General features: G+C 40.0%; 1 protein-coding gene and 1 long non-coding RNA gene across 3 annotated transcripts in view; one reads left to right on the top strand and one right to left on the bottom strand.

Annotated features, from left to right (window-relative positions):
* Positions 1-19,485, bottom strand: part of LOC125175775 (arylacetamide deacetylase-like 2) — a 181,646-nt gene that overhangs the window by 100,133 nt on the left and 62,028 nt on the right. The window contains exon 1 of one of the 2 annotated variants that reach the window (XM_047876605.1): positions 2,281-2,370. The exons of the other annotated variant lie outside the window; for it this stretch is intronic. The gene's annotated coding sequence lies outside the window, so the exon portion shown is untranslated. Of the gene's footprint in view, positions 1-2,280; positions 2,371-19,485 lie in introns of those variants that run through there. 2 annotated transcript variants of the gene reach the window in all.
* Positions 2,325-2,515, top strand: LOC125175777 (uncharacterized). Its single transcript, XR_007155961.1, has 2 exons — positions 2,325-2,361; positions 2,397-2,515. It is a non-coding gene; the product is annotated as an uncharacterized LOC125175777 (long non-coding RNA).

The raw sequence follows: 19,485 nt of genomic DNA, 5'->3' as shown, positions 1-19,485 counted from the left end.
TCTTGAAAAACGTCTCAGTTGTGGGCTAATGAGGATGATGGTTGGTCAGCCTGGGAAGGACCCACACTTCCTCCAAGATTCTTCAAAGAAGGACATCCTAAAGAGAGTATCAGGACTTAATTTGGAAATTGCATTAGGAAAAATGAATTAATCAAGAGAATATGGGTCGAAAAGAGATGGGACTCAGGTAATTGCCTACAAACATCAAGGCTGCAAATATCTGTCACCCCACTGAGCTCAGTAAGTCACACACTGGTAGGAAGTTTGGGCTCCAAGAAGCCTCTTGCTTGTATTAAAGTGATTAGTTGATTTCTAACAGTTAAAAAAAATTATCCTGTTGTTGTAAAAAGCAACAAACACATAAGAAACCAGAGAATGCAACCAGAGAAGGTTGCAATTGTCAGATTGAATTCCAAAAAGTGTAGGGGCAGAAGAAATTTTGGCAGTGAAAACATTAAGTTTTATTAAATGTCCAAAGTTATTTTTCCTTGTGTGACTAATTTTATTGTTCCATTAGCTACCTCCCTAGAATTCTCCTCTGGAGAAGTATTAGTCATCACTAAATAAATAAAGCCCTGCTGCTCCTTCCCTGTAGCATGACATGGAACAGTTCCCACAAATGACAGCCCATGCCTGCATTTATGCCCTAAAAATGGTTCATCCAAAAACGTAAGCCACAAGTTTGCAATGACACCAATTAAACCCACTTATGTACTTCCTTCAGCACTTGACAACCTAGGGACAAAGGATTGCTCAGTGGGCCCTGGGTTGAAAACTGGCAGTAATGGTGAGAAAAGGCTTGAGGGGCTACGGGAAAGTTGGTCAGAATGATTGACTATAGGGTCCAGGCTGGAGAGGGAAGGACATGAGGGAGCTGAGAAAAGGGGGGTGCAGTAACAATTAATTCCACAATGCAATGGAAAAGCAACTTAAATGTGTAAAAAGTTGTGACCAAAAGATGGAATGTCAGCATGGAAGGTTTCAGAGATAAAACAATTATAATTGTTTAAAGGTTCAGAGTATTGGCATGAAAATGGGTGGCTCAAATTGAATGAAGAAAAATTTCTGGATGTAGGAAGCTGAAGGAATTCCTAAGGGGTTGTATCGGTCCATGTGGATACTGAATTTTCCCCAGAATTATGTCAAAAGGCACAATGAGCCATGAAGAACTCCATAGCATTTGGAGAACCATCAAGATAGTCCTATCCATGTTTTAAGTTTTCACTGTAGTTCACAACTCTTAGAGCAACCCTGAGTTTTGTGTGAGGGGGATAAAGAAGACAAACATACACAGGGAACCTAAATCTGGGGGCTCATTTAAACTACACATCACTGCATGCAGTATTCAGAAAGTTGCATGAAATATTATAAACACTGAAATTATTACTGGAACTCAATGTGCAAGGTTTCCTGGCTTTGGGATGATTGAGCCAAGGCCTCAGGGATAAGACAGCCAAAGAATTACTTAACCTGGTCTTGAAGTGAAGCCAGTCACTTTAACCATAGGATAAAAGGAAGTTTATGGAACAAATGACTAAATGATCACAGTATGAACAGTTCAGAAGCAAAAGGCAGAAGTCTCATCTTGTGTGCGTGTGTATGCAATGCACACACATGTGTGTTGCTGTTCTATAGTCATCATCATGAGTTGGGGGTGAAAAGAGAAGCAAATTCACTTTATTTAGACCTGGCTTTTTCAAATTTTTAGGCAGGTCATGAATAAATGTTCATGTAGCTGGATTTTTCTCAAGTTCTTTACCTACCACTTACCTTGTTTCATGCAATTTGTTCTTATCTCCCATTGTGCCCTCAGTGTAAACATTAAGCAAAAATTATGGACAATAAAAGGATACTTTTTCCAGAAACTGAAAATCACTATTTCAAGGTTATCTTAATGAGAATAACAAACATATGTACTGTGTGCCAGCTTCTCTTCTAAGTACATTATATTCATCAATTTATCTATTCCTCACAGTGCACGTATAAAGTAGATACTCTCAGGGTACCTGGGTGGCTCAGTGGGTTGAGTGTCTGACTGTTGGTTTCAGCTCACATCATGATCTCATGGTTTCATGAGTTTGAGCCCTGTGTCAGGCTCTGTGCTAATAGTACAGAGCCTGCTTGGGATTCTCTGTCACTCTCTCTGCCCCTCCCCACTCATGCTGTCTCTCTCAAAATAAATAAACTTAAAAAAAATAAAAATAAAAAATAAAGTAGATACTCTCATTACCCTCATTATATCCTTATAGAAACCAGACATGGAGAGGTTAAGTAACTTACCCAATATGAAGCCATGATTTGAATCTGGGCAGTCGGGGGGAGGGGCCAAGATATTGGAACACCATGGAAGTTTTTTGTCGTGTTTTTTTTTTTTTTTTTTTTTTTTTTTTTTGCAGCTCGTGTCCCTGAAATACAGCCAGATCAACACTAAACCATCCTGCACACCTGGAAACCTGATTTGAGGATTAACACAATGATCTGCACAACCTAAACCAGAGAACTCAGCAAGTAGATGGCACAGAGAGGTGAACTGGGGGAGAGAGAAGCTGCAGAGGGTAGGAAGCTATTTTTGCTTGCAGAGAGAGAACGGAGATGGTAGGAGAGTATGGAAAGCATCCCCCCACCCAAAAGCAGCTGGACAGAAGAGAAAGAATACGCAAGGGACTAAAAAATAAAGGGATGGAGGAGAGGGTTTAAATTCCATTAAGATTCCATAAACAGGAGGAGTTCAGTCTCAAACTCTGCAGCTCGATACCTGGCAGTGCTCTCGTGGGAAGGGCGAACCCCCAGGAGCAGAGAGGGAAGTTCTTGGGTCCTCAAGTCACATGGGGAGAGGCAGTTTCCCTGCTGGAAGAAAATTTGGTAGAGGCTGTGCAGCACCCCCACAACAGGCAAAGGTCCCAGTGGACCCCTGAGAACCACCATATTTGCTGGTGCTGGAACAAGGATGTTAAGGGGGAAGCCTGGCACAAAATGTGTTGTGATTTTCCATAAATCCTGAAACGTTGCTGCTACACTACTGCATGAACTTTTTCTGGGGTGGGTTGGCACCCAGCTGCAGTCTCTGGGCATTGGCCACAGTGTGGTGTCCCGAACATTCCAGGAGGCAGGCTGGCACCCAGCCATTGCTCAGTGAGACCCTCCCCCAGAAGGTCTGAGTGAATCAAATCCACAGTCCCTCAGAAGTGAAGGGTTGTGAAACACAGCCTCATCTCAGATAAAATTCAGGAGAGAGGTGCCGCCTGGCAACCTGACAGCTTGGTCACTGACATTGTAAAAGCGGGGAGTGGACGGAAGCTGAAGACAAAGGAGGGGTGCTCAATTGCCTGTTGGGGAGAGCACAGAGTTCTGATACTAGAGACTGAGTGGCTAGGTGACACCATTTTCACCCTCCCTGCACATGCGTATACACACCTACAACCTACAGGCACCACCACAATCCACCCCAGTAAGCTAAGCAGCGCTCTCCAGTGGAGAATGGAGCTGTTACAATAAGCCCTGCCCAACTGGGCCAACCTTGCTCTTCGGGACCAACACAAGTCTTTCTGCCAGTTTAGTTTACACACTATAAAGTGCTTCCTAGTTGGACTTCTAGGGAAAACTGATGTAATTTCAATCATACTTCAGTCTGTTTGCTGGTCCATCTATTCAATTTTTTTTTCTTATTCTTGAATATAGAAAGAAAAAAAATTATAATTTTCCATTTCTACCAAAAATATTTTTCTTTAATTTTTCTACTCAATTGTTTACTTTTTTGTAAATTTTTCAAATTCTGTTTTTTTACTTCCATAATTTCATTGTATTCTATTTCACTGTATTCATTTTTTCAAATTTTCAGGTATTTTCCTTTTTTTAATTTTCTCATATTTCCCCCTTATCTCTAATTTATCAAGCTCCTTTCAACTAGACCAGAACACATCTAGGATCTAGCATTGTTTATCAGATTTTTTGTGTTGTTTTTGTTTAATTTTTTTTTACCTTATTAATCCCTTTTCTTCCTTTAAAATGACAAAATGAAGGTATTCACCCTAAAAGAAAAAAAAACAGGATGAAATGGCAGGCAGGGACTTAATCAACACAGATACAAGCAAGATGTCTGAACCAGAATTTATAATCATAGTAAGAATACTGGCTGAGGTTGAAAACAGATTAGAATCCCTTTCTGTGGAGATAAAAGCTAGTCAGGATGAAATTTTACAATGTTGTAACTAAGCTGCAATCTTGAATGGATGCCACAGCAGCAAGGATGGATGAGGCAGAGCAGCGAATCAGCAATATAGAGGACAAACTTATGGAGAACAATGAAGCAGAAAAGAAAGAGGAGACCAAGGCAAAAGAGCATGATTCAAGAATTAGAGAAATCAGTGACTCATTAAAAAGGAACAACATCAGAATTACAGGGGTCCCAGAAGAGGATGAGACAGAAAAAGGGGTAGAAGGGTTATGTCAGCAGATCATAGTGGAAAACTTCCCTAACCTAGTGAAAGACACAGACATCAAAATCCAGGAAGCACAGAGGACTCCCATTAGAGTCAACAGAAACCGACCATCAACAAGGCATATCATGGTCAAATTCACAAAACACTCAGGCAAGGAAAGAATCATGAAAGCAGCAAAGGAAAAAAAGTCCTTAACCTACAACGGAAGTCAGATCAGGTTTGCAGCAGACCTATCCACAGAAACTTGACAGGCCAGAAAGGAGTGGCAGGATATATTCAATGTGCTAAATTGCAAAAATATGCAGCCAAGAATTCTTTATCCAGCAAGGCTGTCATTCAAAATGATAGGAGAGATCCCTATAAAAAAAAAAAAAAAGTATCCCAGACAAACAAAAACTAAAGGAGTTAATAACAACTAAACCAGCCTTGCAAGAAATTTTAAGGGGGACTCTCTGAGGGGAGAGAAGACGGGAAGAAAAAAAAAAGACCAAAAGCAACAAAGACTAGAAAGGAAAAGAGAGCACCACCAGAACCTCCAAGTCTACAGGCAACATAATGGCAATAAATTCATCTTTCAGTACTCACTCAAAACATCAAAGGAGTAAATGCTCCAATCAAATTATAGGATAACAGAATGGATAAAGAAACAGGACCCATTTATATGCTATTTACAAGAGACCCACTTTAGACCTAAAGACACCTTCAGATTGAAAGTAAGGAGATAGAGAACTATCTATCATGCTAGTGGTCACCAAAAGAAAGCCAGAGTAGCCATAATTATATCAGACAATCTAGACTTGAAAATAAAGACTGTAGCAAGAGATGAAGAAGGGCATTATATCATAATCAAGGGGTCTATCCACCAAGAAGATCTAACAATTATAAACATTTATGCTCCAAATGTGAAAGCACCCAACTATATAAATGAATTAATCACAAACATAAAGAAACTCATTGACAATAATACAATAATGGTAGGGGACTTCAACACCCCACTTACAACAACAGACAGATCATCTAAACAGAAAATCAACAAGAAAACAATGGCTTTGAATGACACACTGGACCAAATGGACTTAACAGATATACTCAGAACATTTCATCCTAAAGCAGTGGAATATACATTCTTCTCCAGTGCACATGGAACGTTTTCCAGAATACATCACATACTGAGACACAAATCAGCCCTCAACAAGTACAAAAAGAATGAGATCATACTGTACATATTTTCAGACCACAACACTGTGAAACTTGAAATCAACCACAGGAAAAAATTTGGAAAGATAACAAATACTTGGAGGCTAAAGACCATCCTACCCAAGAATGAATGGGATAACCAAGAAGGTAAAGAGGAAATTAAAAAGTACACAGAAGCCAATGAAAATGGTAACACCACAGCCCAAAACCTCTGGGATGCAGCAAAAGCAGTCATAAGAGGGAAGTATATAGCAATCCAGGCCTTCCTAAAGAAGGAAGAAAGGTCACAGATCAACAACCTAACCTTACACCTTAAAGAGTTGGAAAAAGAAGAGCAAATAAACCTAAAACGAGCAGAAGACAGGAAATAATAAAGATTAGAGCAGAAATCAATGCTATCAAAACCCAAAAGCAGAACAGATCAATGAAACCTGAGGCTGGTTCTTTGAAAGAATTGACAAAATTGATAAACCACTAGCCAGTCTGATCAAAAAGAAAAAGGAAAGGACCCAAATAAATAAAATCAAGAATGAAAGAGCTGAGATCACAACCAACACAGCAGAAATAAAAACAGTAATAAGAGAGTATTATGAGCAATTATATGCCAACAAAATGGGCAATCTGAAAGAAATGGACAAATTCCTAGAAACATATACACTACCAAAACTGAAACAAGAAGCAATAGAAAATTTGAATGGACGTATATAACCAATAAAGAAATCCAATTAGTAATCAAAAATCTCCCCAAAATCAAGAGTCCAGGTCTAGATGGCTTTCCAGGGGAATTCTACCTAACATTTAAAGAGTTAACACCTATTCTCTTGAAGCTGTTCCAAAAAACAGAAATGGAAGGAAAAATTCCAAACTCTTTCTATGAAGCCAGCATTACCTGGATTCCGAAACCAGACAAAGATCCCACTAAAAAGGAGAACAGTAGACCAATTTCCCTGATGAACATGAACACAAAAATCCTTGACAAGATCCTAGCCAACCAGATTCAACAATACATTAAAAAAATTATTCACCATGACCAAGTGAGATTTATACCTGGGATGCAGGGCTGGTCCAATATCCACAAAACAATCCATGTGATACATCACATCAATAAAAGAAAGGACAAGAACCATATGATCCTCTCAATAGATAAAGAGACAACATTTGACAAAATACAGCATCCTTTCTTGATGAAAACCCTCAAGAAAGTAGGGATAGAAAGATCATACCTTGAGATCATAAAAGCCATATATGAAAGAGAGAGAGAGAGAGAGAAGCAGAGCTCAAGATCATCTGATGCAGAGCTTGAACTCACGAACTGTGACATGATCTGAGCTGAAGTCAGATGCTTAATGACTGAGCCACCTAAGCACCCTCAAGGTCCTTATTCTTAACCATTAAACTAATGGTCTTCAAAGGGTGGTCTCCAGACCAGCAGCAGCATCACCTGGGAAGTTATTAGAAATTCAGATTCCTAGGCATCACGTCAGGTCTACTGAAGCTGAAACTTTGGAGTGATGGGCCTGAAAATCTGTGTTTTAACAAGCTTTCATGGGACTCTGACCCAGGCATAGTTTAAGAACCATGGCAATCACACTGTGATAGTATAGGAAAGCAAGAGGGACTTAACTCCTTGCAAAGCCAATGGTCTGAGACAAGGGTTAAAAGTTTTCATACATTTACAGACAAGTACCTCCTTCTGGGAAAAAGAACAAATGAGAGATAATAGATGTGAGGGAGTAATGGTTGTCTGGGCAAAATTAGAAGTAACAATGTGAAGCCTGCTTGCACAAATATTTCTATTTTCCAGGAGCCCTGAAAGAATGTTGACCACGGAAATCATGGAAAAGGCATCCTGTGATTGTCTCATGCCCACTGAAAACTAATGGCCACAAGATAATGGCCATAGGACTGAAGGATGTTTTCCCACTCCAAGCCCTTCACCCTCCAGAAAAGGGCCTTTATAAGTTTTGCATGCTACCCCTTCAGGGAGAGCAACATTCTTCTTTCTTGTCCGCTCCCTTGTATAAATGCTATCCCTAATATACTCCATCTGCTTTCTTTCTCTCAAGTTCAGTGTTCATTTCTATGACATAGAGACTCAAAAACCTGGTCTTGGGGTCCAGTAACAACACCATGCTGTGAAGCAACCACATGGTAACAAACATGAACAGTTAGGAAAGGCCATGCTGACCCCTATCAGGGGTCTAGAATAACTGTTGTTTCACAATTTCTAGATTGAACTTTCACTCTCAGGATCTGAATTCTACTGAAAAAAATTTCACTTAAAAATCCACAACAGGATGATGTCTGTGGCACAAGCTGGCAGTATGTGAATTAGGATAGAGAAAATTCACTTCCTCCCTGTCCGGCAGTTTCTACAACTGCCCGTTTCTGGTTTTAATTGCAAGAGTTGTGGTCAACAAGCTGTGTGTTTTAAGTCACAGAGTCCATTCCAGGTAAAAAGTCACGCAACTGACAGAGTAGCAGCTACAGGCACAGCCAAATCCATCTGGCAAAACATCTGCAATGTAGCCCCAGGGGACACTCTGCCAAATCATTTCAAATTTTGCATTTCTGTCACTATGAAAAAGTGACTCTCCATCATTTTCAAGTTTGAACAATGTCTTTCCAAATCAAATTAAGAGATAAACGTCACTGCCACTGGCTAAGCTCCTGCATTTTTTTCTGAATACTCCTTTTGCTCAAATAATGTGGCTGCATAAAAAGACTAAGAGAAAGTAAACAAACATACAAACAGGGTCTTTCTCTGGTAAGTGGGATTAAGGTGGTATTTTTTCATCTTATAGTCTTATATGTCTTGACCTCTGTCCTGAACTCTAGACTTCCATACCTAACTACTCACTCAATATCTGTTTAAATGTCCACTAAGAAGCTCACATATAACACACGAAAAAGCCATTTAATTTCTAGCCCTTCACCAAAATCCTTCCCCTTTGTTTCCATTTCAGTTAAAACAAAAGAAAACAAAACATCTTGCAAAAGGCAAATACTTGAGCCAAATCTTGTCTTCAATTTTATTCCCTTTCTCTCACAAACTACATCCAATTGGTCAGAAAACTTGGTTGGCCAAATATAACCAGAATGGGACCACAAAATCACCCTAATCCGACCTACCTCCTTTTTTCTTCCTCTCACCTGGTTATTGTGTTTGTCTCCTTTGTGGTCTCCCTGTTTTCTCCTTCACCCCTAAGTCTACAGTCCACAGAGCAGTCAGAATGACCCTTTTCAAAACATGTCAGGTTATCCCATTTTACTGATGAAAACTTTACAATCGCTTCCAAAAACTGAAGTGTCTGGGATCTGATGTTACCCTACTTACAAGTTGACAAATTGACCTATTACTGTTTCACAGATGCTGGCAGAAGACACAAGACTCCTGGATCCAAAATAAAGATTTTATTACCCTAAACTGGCAAGTAGAATGAGCATCAGCATATTTGTTCCAGTTCCTCATGTGCCCCAGATTTCATGAGGGTGACACAATGGGCCTACATGGTCATGTGTATATGCAATGGGTTGCATTATAGCAGAGGAACACTGAGCTCAAGAAACCCACCATATTAAAACAAGCCCTTGGCAAGCCTGCTCTTTGTCCGGAAAGAAGATAGCACTTCATCCCTTAAGGCGCCTTATTAGAAACAGGACCCTGGGAAGTGGTAAAGAATGCTCAAGGCTTTCCATTCTTGGCATGCTTACAAGACATGTAGGAGTGCAAGAACCACATGGAGGGCAAGGCCTCTCAACGATAGCTTCCCATGTTAATCAGAACAAAAGCCAAGATCTTTGTAAGAATCTACAAGACCCTGCGCTATCTGCATTGCTCCACCCCGTGCCTTTCTGTCTTCACACACTGCTATCACCCTGTTCATCGCTTGTTCTACCTTAGCAGCATGGCTTCCATGTAGGTGTTCTCATGTGCCAGGCACAATTCTGTTCAGGACTCTTGGACCTACTGTTCTTCTGCCTGGAATGATCTTCCTCCAGATCTTTTCAGGAACTTGATCCAGTATCACCTTCTCAGTGAGGCCTATCCTGACCACCATATTTATAACTCCTACATGCAAGCTTCCTGGCATTCTACCTTCCCCTGTCCAGCTTTATTTTTTTAATTTGCACTTATCATCATCAGACATACTATAACACAGTATATATAATTTGTATGTTTATATGTACATATGTGTGTGTGTATTTTATTCTAACCTCCCCTTTAAAGGAGAGGGACTTTATCTTTTGCTCACTGCTGGATCACCTGTGTGTAAAACCAGTGCTACAGCTCAGAGTAGGTGCTCAATAAATACTGGTTGAATAAACTAATGCTTTTGTCTGTTTTTCAAATGTTCTAAAATAATTACCTTTATAATCAGAAAAAAATGTTACTTTTGATATACAAGAATTTCCTGGAGTAGAGAAAGTTATTTATTTTTTTAATTTTTACTTATTTGAGAGAGAGAGAGAGAGAGAGAGAGAGAGAGAGAGAGAGAGAGAGAATGTGAGCAGGGGGAGGGACAGAGAGAGAATGCCAAGCAGGTTCCATGTCAGCACCAAACCCAATGCCGGACTTGATCTCAGAACCCTGAGATTATGACCTGAGTTGAAATAAAGAGTCAAACACTTAATCGACTGAGCCACCCAGGCACCTCTAGCAAGTTATTCATACACCCACCAACTAGGTCAGACCCCAGCCACATCCCTGATGAGTTAAGAATAGCTAGCAATAGTCAACTTTACTAAGCACTTACCATATGTTAGCACTTTATAAATTAGCTCATATAATTTTCACAAAACCTTTGTAAGGTATCATCCTCATTTCACTTATGAGAAAACTTAGGCTTAAGCAACTTATCTAACATCATAGAGCTCTTAAGCAGTGGAATTGCAATTAAGAACCTGGGCAGATATGGGTAAGGAGGGCCTCTACTTGGGCATGCCTTCTTCAAAGTTGTCTAAACTCCCCTCAAGTGCCTGGGACCAATCAGGTCCTGCAATACTGCCTGGGAAAAAATGCCCTGAGTCAAGATGAATAACGATGTGGGTCTGGAACCCTGTTTCTTCTCTTCTGAATGCTTTCCAGCTCTCTATCCTGAATTGGGGTCAACTAGATCCTGAGGAACTTCAGAATTCACATTTATAGGTTGTACAAGAACATCCCAGACATGAGTTCCAGGACAAGGACCTGACAAGTGGGTCACTCGTTCAGACTAGTACAGTATTTCTTTCTTAGAATCTCATTCGAGTGGGCCACAAAATGGCTGACTTGGGTGACTCTTCCTTCACTCACAGGTTAAGATCCAGGCTCAGGGCTACTGACAGTCCACTGCCAACATGGCCTTGAGCCACATGTCTTGCATCATCTCTTGCCTGTCTGTATTTCAACCATAGTGCCTACTTTCTGTTTACAGCACCTGAGGACAGTGAGGGCAGTGGCCTTTTACCATGTGTGTCCCCAACACTGACACCTGGAACAGTCACACCACTCCTTCCTTGGTATCTGTATCTTACATTCAGCCCCAGGGACTCTAGAGACTGTGGCTCTGCAATGTCAATGGGACTTCTCATGGCTATCCTTGCTTGCCTCACATTGTTATGGTGAAAGCGAGATCTCCTGGGTCAGTTTTCTTCCATGACAAATAAGGAATGGACCTTTCTTGTGGAACTGCCCTTCTGCCCTGACCTTGGGACACACATCTCTCCTCCCTAGTAGTGTCAACATGTGGAAGGAACAGGTGCAGTCCTCACTGAAAGGGAGAATACGCTCAGAAGGTATGGTTAGAGGATGTATTGTTTAGTTGAAATGTAAAATTCCAGTCGGTAAATGTAACATGGGCAGAAAATAAATTACCGTTCTCACATTTTTCTGCATACTCTGGGTAACATGTGTATTTGTATTCATCACAAATATATACATGGCAGTGAAAAGTGCAGATTAATAATGTAGGAGAGTCAGTGAAAGCCAATATTTATGGGAGTCACAACGGATGATGCAGCATCATGAGTAATGATGTTAGCAGCAGTTAAACAATATTAGGATACTGTAACAGCAAGATTATCTCTACTGTTTCAGTACAAACAGGTCCCAAAAATCCACAGGGCCTTGTGAGTTGCAATTTCTCTCATGGTGAGAAAATAAACCTAAAAATATGGTTCTCAGAACTGAACAAGCAGAGATGCTGTCCCAACACAGTAAAAAAAGCTTCCATAGCCAACCTTTTATTTAATGTCCAAATAGACTATCAGCACAATCTAACCACCCTTCTCCTTGTCATTGGTCACCCTTAATATATTTGTGAAAAAAGGTGTTTTTACCTTTGAATACGGCAGCCTGTTTTTCTGTTGAGATTTCCACAACATTAAATAGCATGATTGCTTTTATAATCTACTATATACCTTCCTCTTAACACCCCCTCCCAGCCTCAAATAATCAGCAGCTTATCCCCGGATGGTTAGATCCCTGCTGGCCAACAATTTGTAATTCTTTTACAAATTATCTTCATTTTTCTATTTTTTACACTTGTTAGCAACCTTCTTTTTCACTTTCTCCTTCTGCAAATAAAAGGCTAAATCAGAAACACAAGTGTCAGTACTCTCTAACTGCCCTAACCTAGTGTATCACACAGTGTAATCTTCTGATTACCTTGATCAAAATCACTAGAAAGCTTGTAAAACTACAGGTTTCTAAGCCCCACTCCGACCTACTGAATCAGCGTCTTTGGGAATAGGGCCCAAGTCATGCACTTTTAACAAACTCGGGCTGATTCTTTTGCATGCTAAAGCTTGGGACCACCAACTTAACCAAGAGGTAAAAGCAAAAGCTCAAAACCCACCAACATTGTCAAACTTTATGATATAGAAGATCAAATACAAAAGCCACCACAACCATCCAATGTTGCTCCAGCTGGTGACAGAAAGTCAGCTGCCAAGTAAAATTGTGCTAAATACATTTGTTTGCATTTGCTATGATGTTACAACATGAAGTCTGTGCAGATGCTGCCCTTCTGCCCAGAATGCCTTGTTGGCTAATTTCTAGATCCTTCTTGAGAAGACTCCTCAGTAAAGCCTGTCCTGGCTCCATCTGTCTCATCCTTCAGAGCTTTGTCTCCTTTATGAAACTATCCTCTCCTCCAAACTATGAAGTTCCTTAGAACTTTCTCCCTCCAACAATTTATTACCATACTTGGCCCATAGTAAGTACTCAAGAAGTATTTGTTAAATTAATGAACAAAAAGAAATAAGAAGCCCAAACCTGCATGATTTTGCAAAATTTAAGTGAAGCCCTTTAAGTCATCTAAATGCTTCTTTAGAATGAAAAAATATTATATGAAATCTACCTCTAAATTTTATTGATCTTCTGGAAAACAGAAGGAGACTTCTGTGTACAAAGTCAAAGGAACTTTAATGCAGGTCAGATCTTCCTTCCTAACACTGACAAGGTGGAGATGGCACAATGTTACATTATTAATAAGGCTGAAAATGCTTGATGTTAGGTAGTGTTTGGTCTTCTGAGAACCAAAACTAGCTACATATGGCATTCAGACTTAACATCTGCTCTTTCAACCTATTTTGCTGGGTTGTTTGTGAAACATTCCTGTTTATTCCTTCAAAGTAATGTAAGTAGGAGTAGGATCCCCGAGTTGAGAGTATTTTAGGTGAAGCCATTGAGAGGTGGTTTTCTGTGAGAATCGTGTATCTGATGGGGATCACCACAGGTCAGTGAAGACAGTAACTTTGTCTTTCTGCAACTTTTCCTAATGCTGACCTTTGTTCTCCTGGGCTGAGAACTCTTAGGATCACTTCCTGTTCCCCCTTCCCAGTGGACTCACACTCTCCCTCATCCCCCTTTCTTTACCCAAGCCTCACCACAACAGAGTCTTTCACTGAAGAGAATTTTGGTTTTAGGTTTTCCCCAAAATGAAGATATTTAAGGGATGTTTTATTTTAAATGAGTAAATGGCCAAAGAAAAATTAAAAATCAAAATAAACACCAGAACCTTAGAACTGGAGTTTTCCCCATGTGAACTTTATGCTTTCAGAATTTTCTTCCAAATTATATACTTCCTTCAGAGAAGTTCAAGTTATCATCTTCCAGTGTGAAGGCAAATTTTGGTTGGAGGCCTGATACTGTCCAAAAAAAGGTTCTTCAAAAAGCTCTTTCACGCCCCGTATTCCACAGATATTCATCTATTGGTTTAAAACTTTTATAGGCTTTATTTATTTAAAAATCTCTAATAGTGTTTATGTATCATAACCTAACAAGGATACTTCAGAGTGAAGAAATCAGTCAGATCTATTTGTGAGGCTAAAGATGTGGTGATGGTGATACAAAGTAAGGAGAGGGGCGCCTGGGTGGCTCAGCTGGTTGAGCATCTGACTTTGGCCCAGGTCATGATCTTGTGATTCTTGAGTTTGAGCCCTGCATCAGGCTCTTTGCTGACAGCTCAGAGCCTGGATCCTGCTTTGCATTCTGTGTCTCCCTCCCTCTCTGCCCCTCCCCTGCTCACACTCTCTCTCTCTCAAAAATGATTAAATGTTAAAAAAAAAAAAAAAAAGAACAAAGTAAGGAGAGGAATGGGTGGTGAAAAGCAATGTTTGGAGCTATCTTGGCTGCCTGGGGTGAGGGAATTAAGGGAAGTGTTCAGGCCCGTTTCATTTACCTTGGAATTTTGCCCTGTCCAGTCCTACCCAGGGTTTGTACAAAAAGCACAGCTTTTCACCATATGTTCTCTGATTTCCTTTGCTAGCAACAGCCCCCACCTATCAAAATGCTTTTGGTATTAAGAAGTTAATGCTCTTTAAAAATATTTTTTTTATTAACTGCAGTACAGAAGTCCAAGTGGGACCTGGGGTCTAAAAATCATGCTGGGCATCTCAGTGAATTCACAATAGAAGTGACAAAGGCAATAAAAATGGAAGAAAGGGGGGCGCCTGGGTGGCGCAGTCGGTTAAGCGTCGGACTTCAGCCAGGTCACGATCTCGCGGTCCGAGAGTTCGAGCCCCGCGTCAGGCTCTGGGCTGATGGCTCAGAGCCTGGAGCCTGTTTCCGATTCTGTGTCTCCCTCTCTCTCTGCCCCTCCCCCGTTCATGCTCTGTCTCTCTCTGTCGCAAAAATAAATAAAAGTTGAAAAAAAAATTTTTTTTTAAAAATGTAAGAAAGGAAAAGGTGATGAAGCATCACTGGTGACAATGGAGCTTTTCGTGTCACAATCTGTACAAAACACACATTTCCACACAAAAATAAATTCTGCCAACCATGTATCCACAGGCAGAGAAGGGAGGTATTATTCAGAGATTCGTTTTTATCAAATTGTTAATAGTGCCAACAAAAACTCTAGCGTAAGGGATTCAATTACCCACACTTCCCTACGCCTAATTTCTGAAATACATTCAGCAAATTAGTGCCTCAAAATTTTACCTTGTGGCCACTTGAAAGCTCTTCCATTGTTTCTTTTCTCTGTTCTCACCCTGTGGCCCAGCACCAAATTTCTTCCTTCTACGTATTATCAGGGCTAGTGCTTTTTTTTTTTTTTTTTTAATTTTTTTTTTTTAATTTTTTTTTTCAACGTTTATTTATTTTTGGGACAGAGAGAGACAGAGCATGAACGGGGGAGGGGAAGAGAGAGAGGGAGACACAGAATCGGAAGCAGGCTCCAGGCTCTGAGCCATCAGCCCAGAGCCCGACGCGGGGCTCGAACTCACAGACCGCAAGATCGTGACCTGGCTGAAGTCGGACGCTTAACCGACTGCGCCACCCAGGCGCCCCTGGGCTAGTGCTTTAATGTTCTTTATTATCCATGAATTATCTGACCAAAAATTGTGTATGGTTAAAATTAAGTTCCTGTGAAACAGTTTAAAAACACTGCACATATAATTTAATTAGGCTAATACTTGGGATATCTACCATCTCTAAGATATTACAAATGATAGATATAGGAACTTACGGTCTAGTGAGGAATTTACAGTCGAGAAGGAAATGATAGCCTAATGAGAGAGGAAGACATGGCAATGTGGCTGTGTTACTGAAGAGGAACAAAGTGCTGAGGGGCACCAAGGAGGGAGATACTATTTTTGTCTAATAGAGGAAGGGAAGCTCTCATGAGGGAGAGAGATGGTGACTGATTGGAATAACCACTGTATTGGACACAGCTGCTTTGAATGGTAATTGTAAAAAGAATCTATGAACTAGATTCTTCTCTACACAGTTTTTCCTTTTTAATTTTTTAATGTTTATTTACTTTTGAAAGAGAGACAGAGCACGAGATGGGGATAGGCAGAGAGAAAGGGAGACACAGAATCCGAGGCAGGCTCCAGGCTCTGAGCTGTCAGCACAGAGCCCAACAGGGGGCTTGAACTCATGAACTGCGAGATCATGACCTGAGCCAAAGTCAGAAGCTTAACCAACTGAGCCACCCAGGTGCCCCCATCCCTTTATACTTTAAATGAGGCAGGAAAATTAAAGAGGAATAGAGTTGGCTAATTATTCTTTGCCAAGTGAGATAAGTCTACAGAGAAGTTTTGACAAAACATTAAATGACAGGAAGAGAAGTTAAATTACTAAATGAAGACTAATTTATTTTTACTATTCCCTGACATCTGTTAATAACAGCACTTCTCTGAAAGACAGTATTCAAGCTAAGTGACATGTAGAGGGGGAGTTCAAATGAAATACCCAAAGAAACCTTGTATACCTACACAACAGCAGCATCTTTGGAAAGACTGACCTGATGTCAAAGTCAAGGACCAAAGCTAAGAAAAGAAGCCCTGGAAAGGGCATACATAGGCTTTCCGAATGGAGAGACCAGAGTTCAAGTCCTGACTCTGCCACTTGTTAATCCTAGAACCTTTGATTCAGGTATTTTATCTTTTTCTCAATGTTTTTAGATCTTTCCTCCTAAAAGAGAAGTGTATACACCTAAATACTTAAATATAGTTTCTGGGGAAAAAAAGTTATTATTTAGTCAGAAATAATTTTGTTAATTTATTATAAAATCAATCTCCTACCCCTCACTGTATTATTTAAGCTGCAATTATATGCACAGGCAGATTGGCTATAACCCTACTGAATGAAATTCTTACTGATAAATTTCTCAAACAATTCATGGAGCAATAAAGAACGTTAGAGCATTACACTTGGAAACATAGAGGTAAATGGAAGCTATCTGTGCTGGGTCTAACAGTTGGAGGAGAGAAGAGAAGGTATGGAAAGCCTTGAAAGAAGTAGCAAGGAAAACTTTTCATAGGTCCTACAAGGGTTTTTTTTAAAGCCTATATTTTTCCTAGAGATTTCCTGTACATACTTGCCAAATACTACCTTCAAGTTGCCCTCTACGTGCAAGTGGTTTTGATTTGCACCCTTGATTTGTCTCTTCAGGGGCTTTCATATTTATGACCACAGCTCTCATGACATCACAGGAACCTGGGCAATGATCATTTCACCACACACAGCATTCCACCAACAAACTAAGTCCAACCCACGGTGAGTTTCCCTGGCTAACTAATGGCAGAACCAAGTTTTAACTCAGCTTTCATAATTCCAATCACGCAGCCCTCTAACTTCAAGTTTTTGGAGTGCCCCTCCTCACCCTTGTTAATAATGGCAGTATCACCCACTCTGTCCTGGACAAAATACCAAGTGCTTTCTCTGCACTCCTTTGAATACCTAGAACCTCATTACAAGTTAGGAAAGAGTATGCTCACTTACAAATGAATAACAAGGCTCAGAGAGATTAAGACATCAGTGAACACCTGTATCAGTGAACACCACAGCCAAGATGCAAAGCCACATACACTATTCAATGTACATCTCAAACACCTTTTCCACACCAATTTCACTGCAGTCTTGTTCTCCACTGAAATTCCACAGCTTTATGTCACTTATTTGAAATAAAGTATACAAACACCCTCCCTTCCCTACCACCATTCCACTCTGAGGTCCTTCAGACCAAGGGTTGACTTACTCTGTACTTACTAACATGCCTAGCAACATAAGAGCTCAGATGTATATTTAAGTGATTAGCACCACCCTTCAAAAAGCTACCCCAAAGAAACACAAGTCAGACCCATGACTTGAGCACTTCACTCTTGTTGAAAATGAGTAAATAATAGGAGGCATCCAAATTTGATGGATGTTCCGATTTCCATAGGAAGCAAATAGGTAGATCCTTTTTATTTGCCAGTAAAGTGAAGAAAAACTGATGACTTACATTTCCCTTGATGCCCCCTTGTATTCAAGTCTTTGGGGGTGGCCTTCCATTTAAGGAGGCAGAACCTAGTATGACCACACATTAGCAAAAACTTCTAGATGTTGTTATTTTCCAAACTTATTTGATAATGAAGATTAAAGTAACTCATGACTTAAAAAGCCCATTTATGGCCTTACAGCCTCCTCAATCATCATCAGATCAGTTCTGTCTCTTCCGTAGTTCTAAGGGAAATAGAGGCTAGGACAGATCTCTCTCTAGACTTAACACCCATATAGTTTTCTTCCATTTATGTTCCATTAATGTTCCATTAATTTTCATAGATGTCTGTTTTTTCTGGTAGCTCAGAGGAGGAATACACAAAGCTGCAGAGCTGGCAAAAGTTCATCATTTGAACCTTGTTTTTCAAGGGGAGGAAATGGACTCAGGCTAACATCTAGTATCCTCTATCATGAAGTTTCAAGTGAAAAGTTTCAAAGAGAATGAAAAATTTATTGTTTCCCAAAGAAACAAAGTCACAGGACAGCTCACTCCTTCGTTGGTCAGTTGAAGTTGAGGATATATATATATATATATATATATATATATATATATATATATATATAAAAATTTGTCTCAAATGCTTAATAATCCTTAGGCACCAGAAACTCAGAATAATCTCTCTTGATGGGCTAACATTTGGGGTGTGATTCACATTCTAAAACAAGCAGACCAAAATGAATTTCTAATCTAGAGTAAATGGAGATGATAGAGTCTGAAATATCTGGATAATCACTTAGCACCACTGTTCCCTAAATGTCATGATGTGACCAATTCCTCTCTCTGGAAATGTTACAGATGAAAATTCCATTAGTGGCTGTTTATGTCTGCCTCAGTGCCAGGATATAAGCTCTCATTCACTTGGACAATTCCCTTGGAGAGAAGGAAACTAACTTTGAATGGTTTGGTAATCACCTGGAAAGCCTATCTGTCAAAGTGAATCAGCCTGAAATTTATATTTTAGAGAGGTATCTATGTTGCTACTGCTCTGTTCAAATGAGCAGAATCCTCTTCCCCCAGAAATCTCAAAGTCTGGCTGCTTCACATCCTTCAACCCTTTCCTAAGAGTCGCCTTCCCAATGAGGGCTTTCTCCACCACCCTACTTAAAGCTGTAATCCTTTCTCCAACGACCATCAGTCCTCTTCCCCTATTTGCTTTTCTCCAAAACTCTTCTCTTATTACTAGCTGACAAACTACACATTTATATCTTCTCTGACCCCTCAACTAAAATACAAGTTGCATGAGTGCATGATTTTTTTTTTCTTCTTGCCCTATCCCCAGGCCCTGAAACAGTTAACTTTGGCAGATTTAGGTAACTCAGTAAAATGTACTGAGTAAATGTTAGTAAGTAAATAATCTAGGCTACGAATCTTATTAAAAGTAAAGCCATGAATTCAGAGATAGCAAACAATAATAGAGTTTCCTGTAGTTTTTATAGGCCAGAATTTATCTTCAGTAAAATCACAGATTTCCTTTTAAAATATATATGCCACAGTCCACAAACTTGGGAAGCAGGAAACAAAACAGAATGTTCTGGGAGTAAAAATAAGGCTTTTGAAATTTATCCTTTCTTGTTTTCTTATTATCTGTCAAGCAGTTG

This window comes from Prionailurus viverrinus, chromosome C2 (genome assembly GCF_022837055.1).
Source record: "Prionailurus viverrinus isolate Anna chromosome C2, UM_Priviv_1.0, whole genome shotgun sequence".
Taxonomy (NCBI): Eukaryota; Metazoa; Chordata; class Mammalia; order Carnivora; family Felidae; genus Prionailurus; species Prionailurus viverrinus.
Note: the sequence above shows the minus strand (reverse complement) of the source record. Positions and strands in the feature narration are given on the sequence as shown.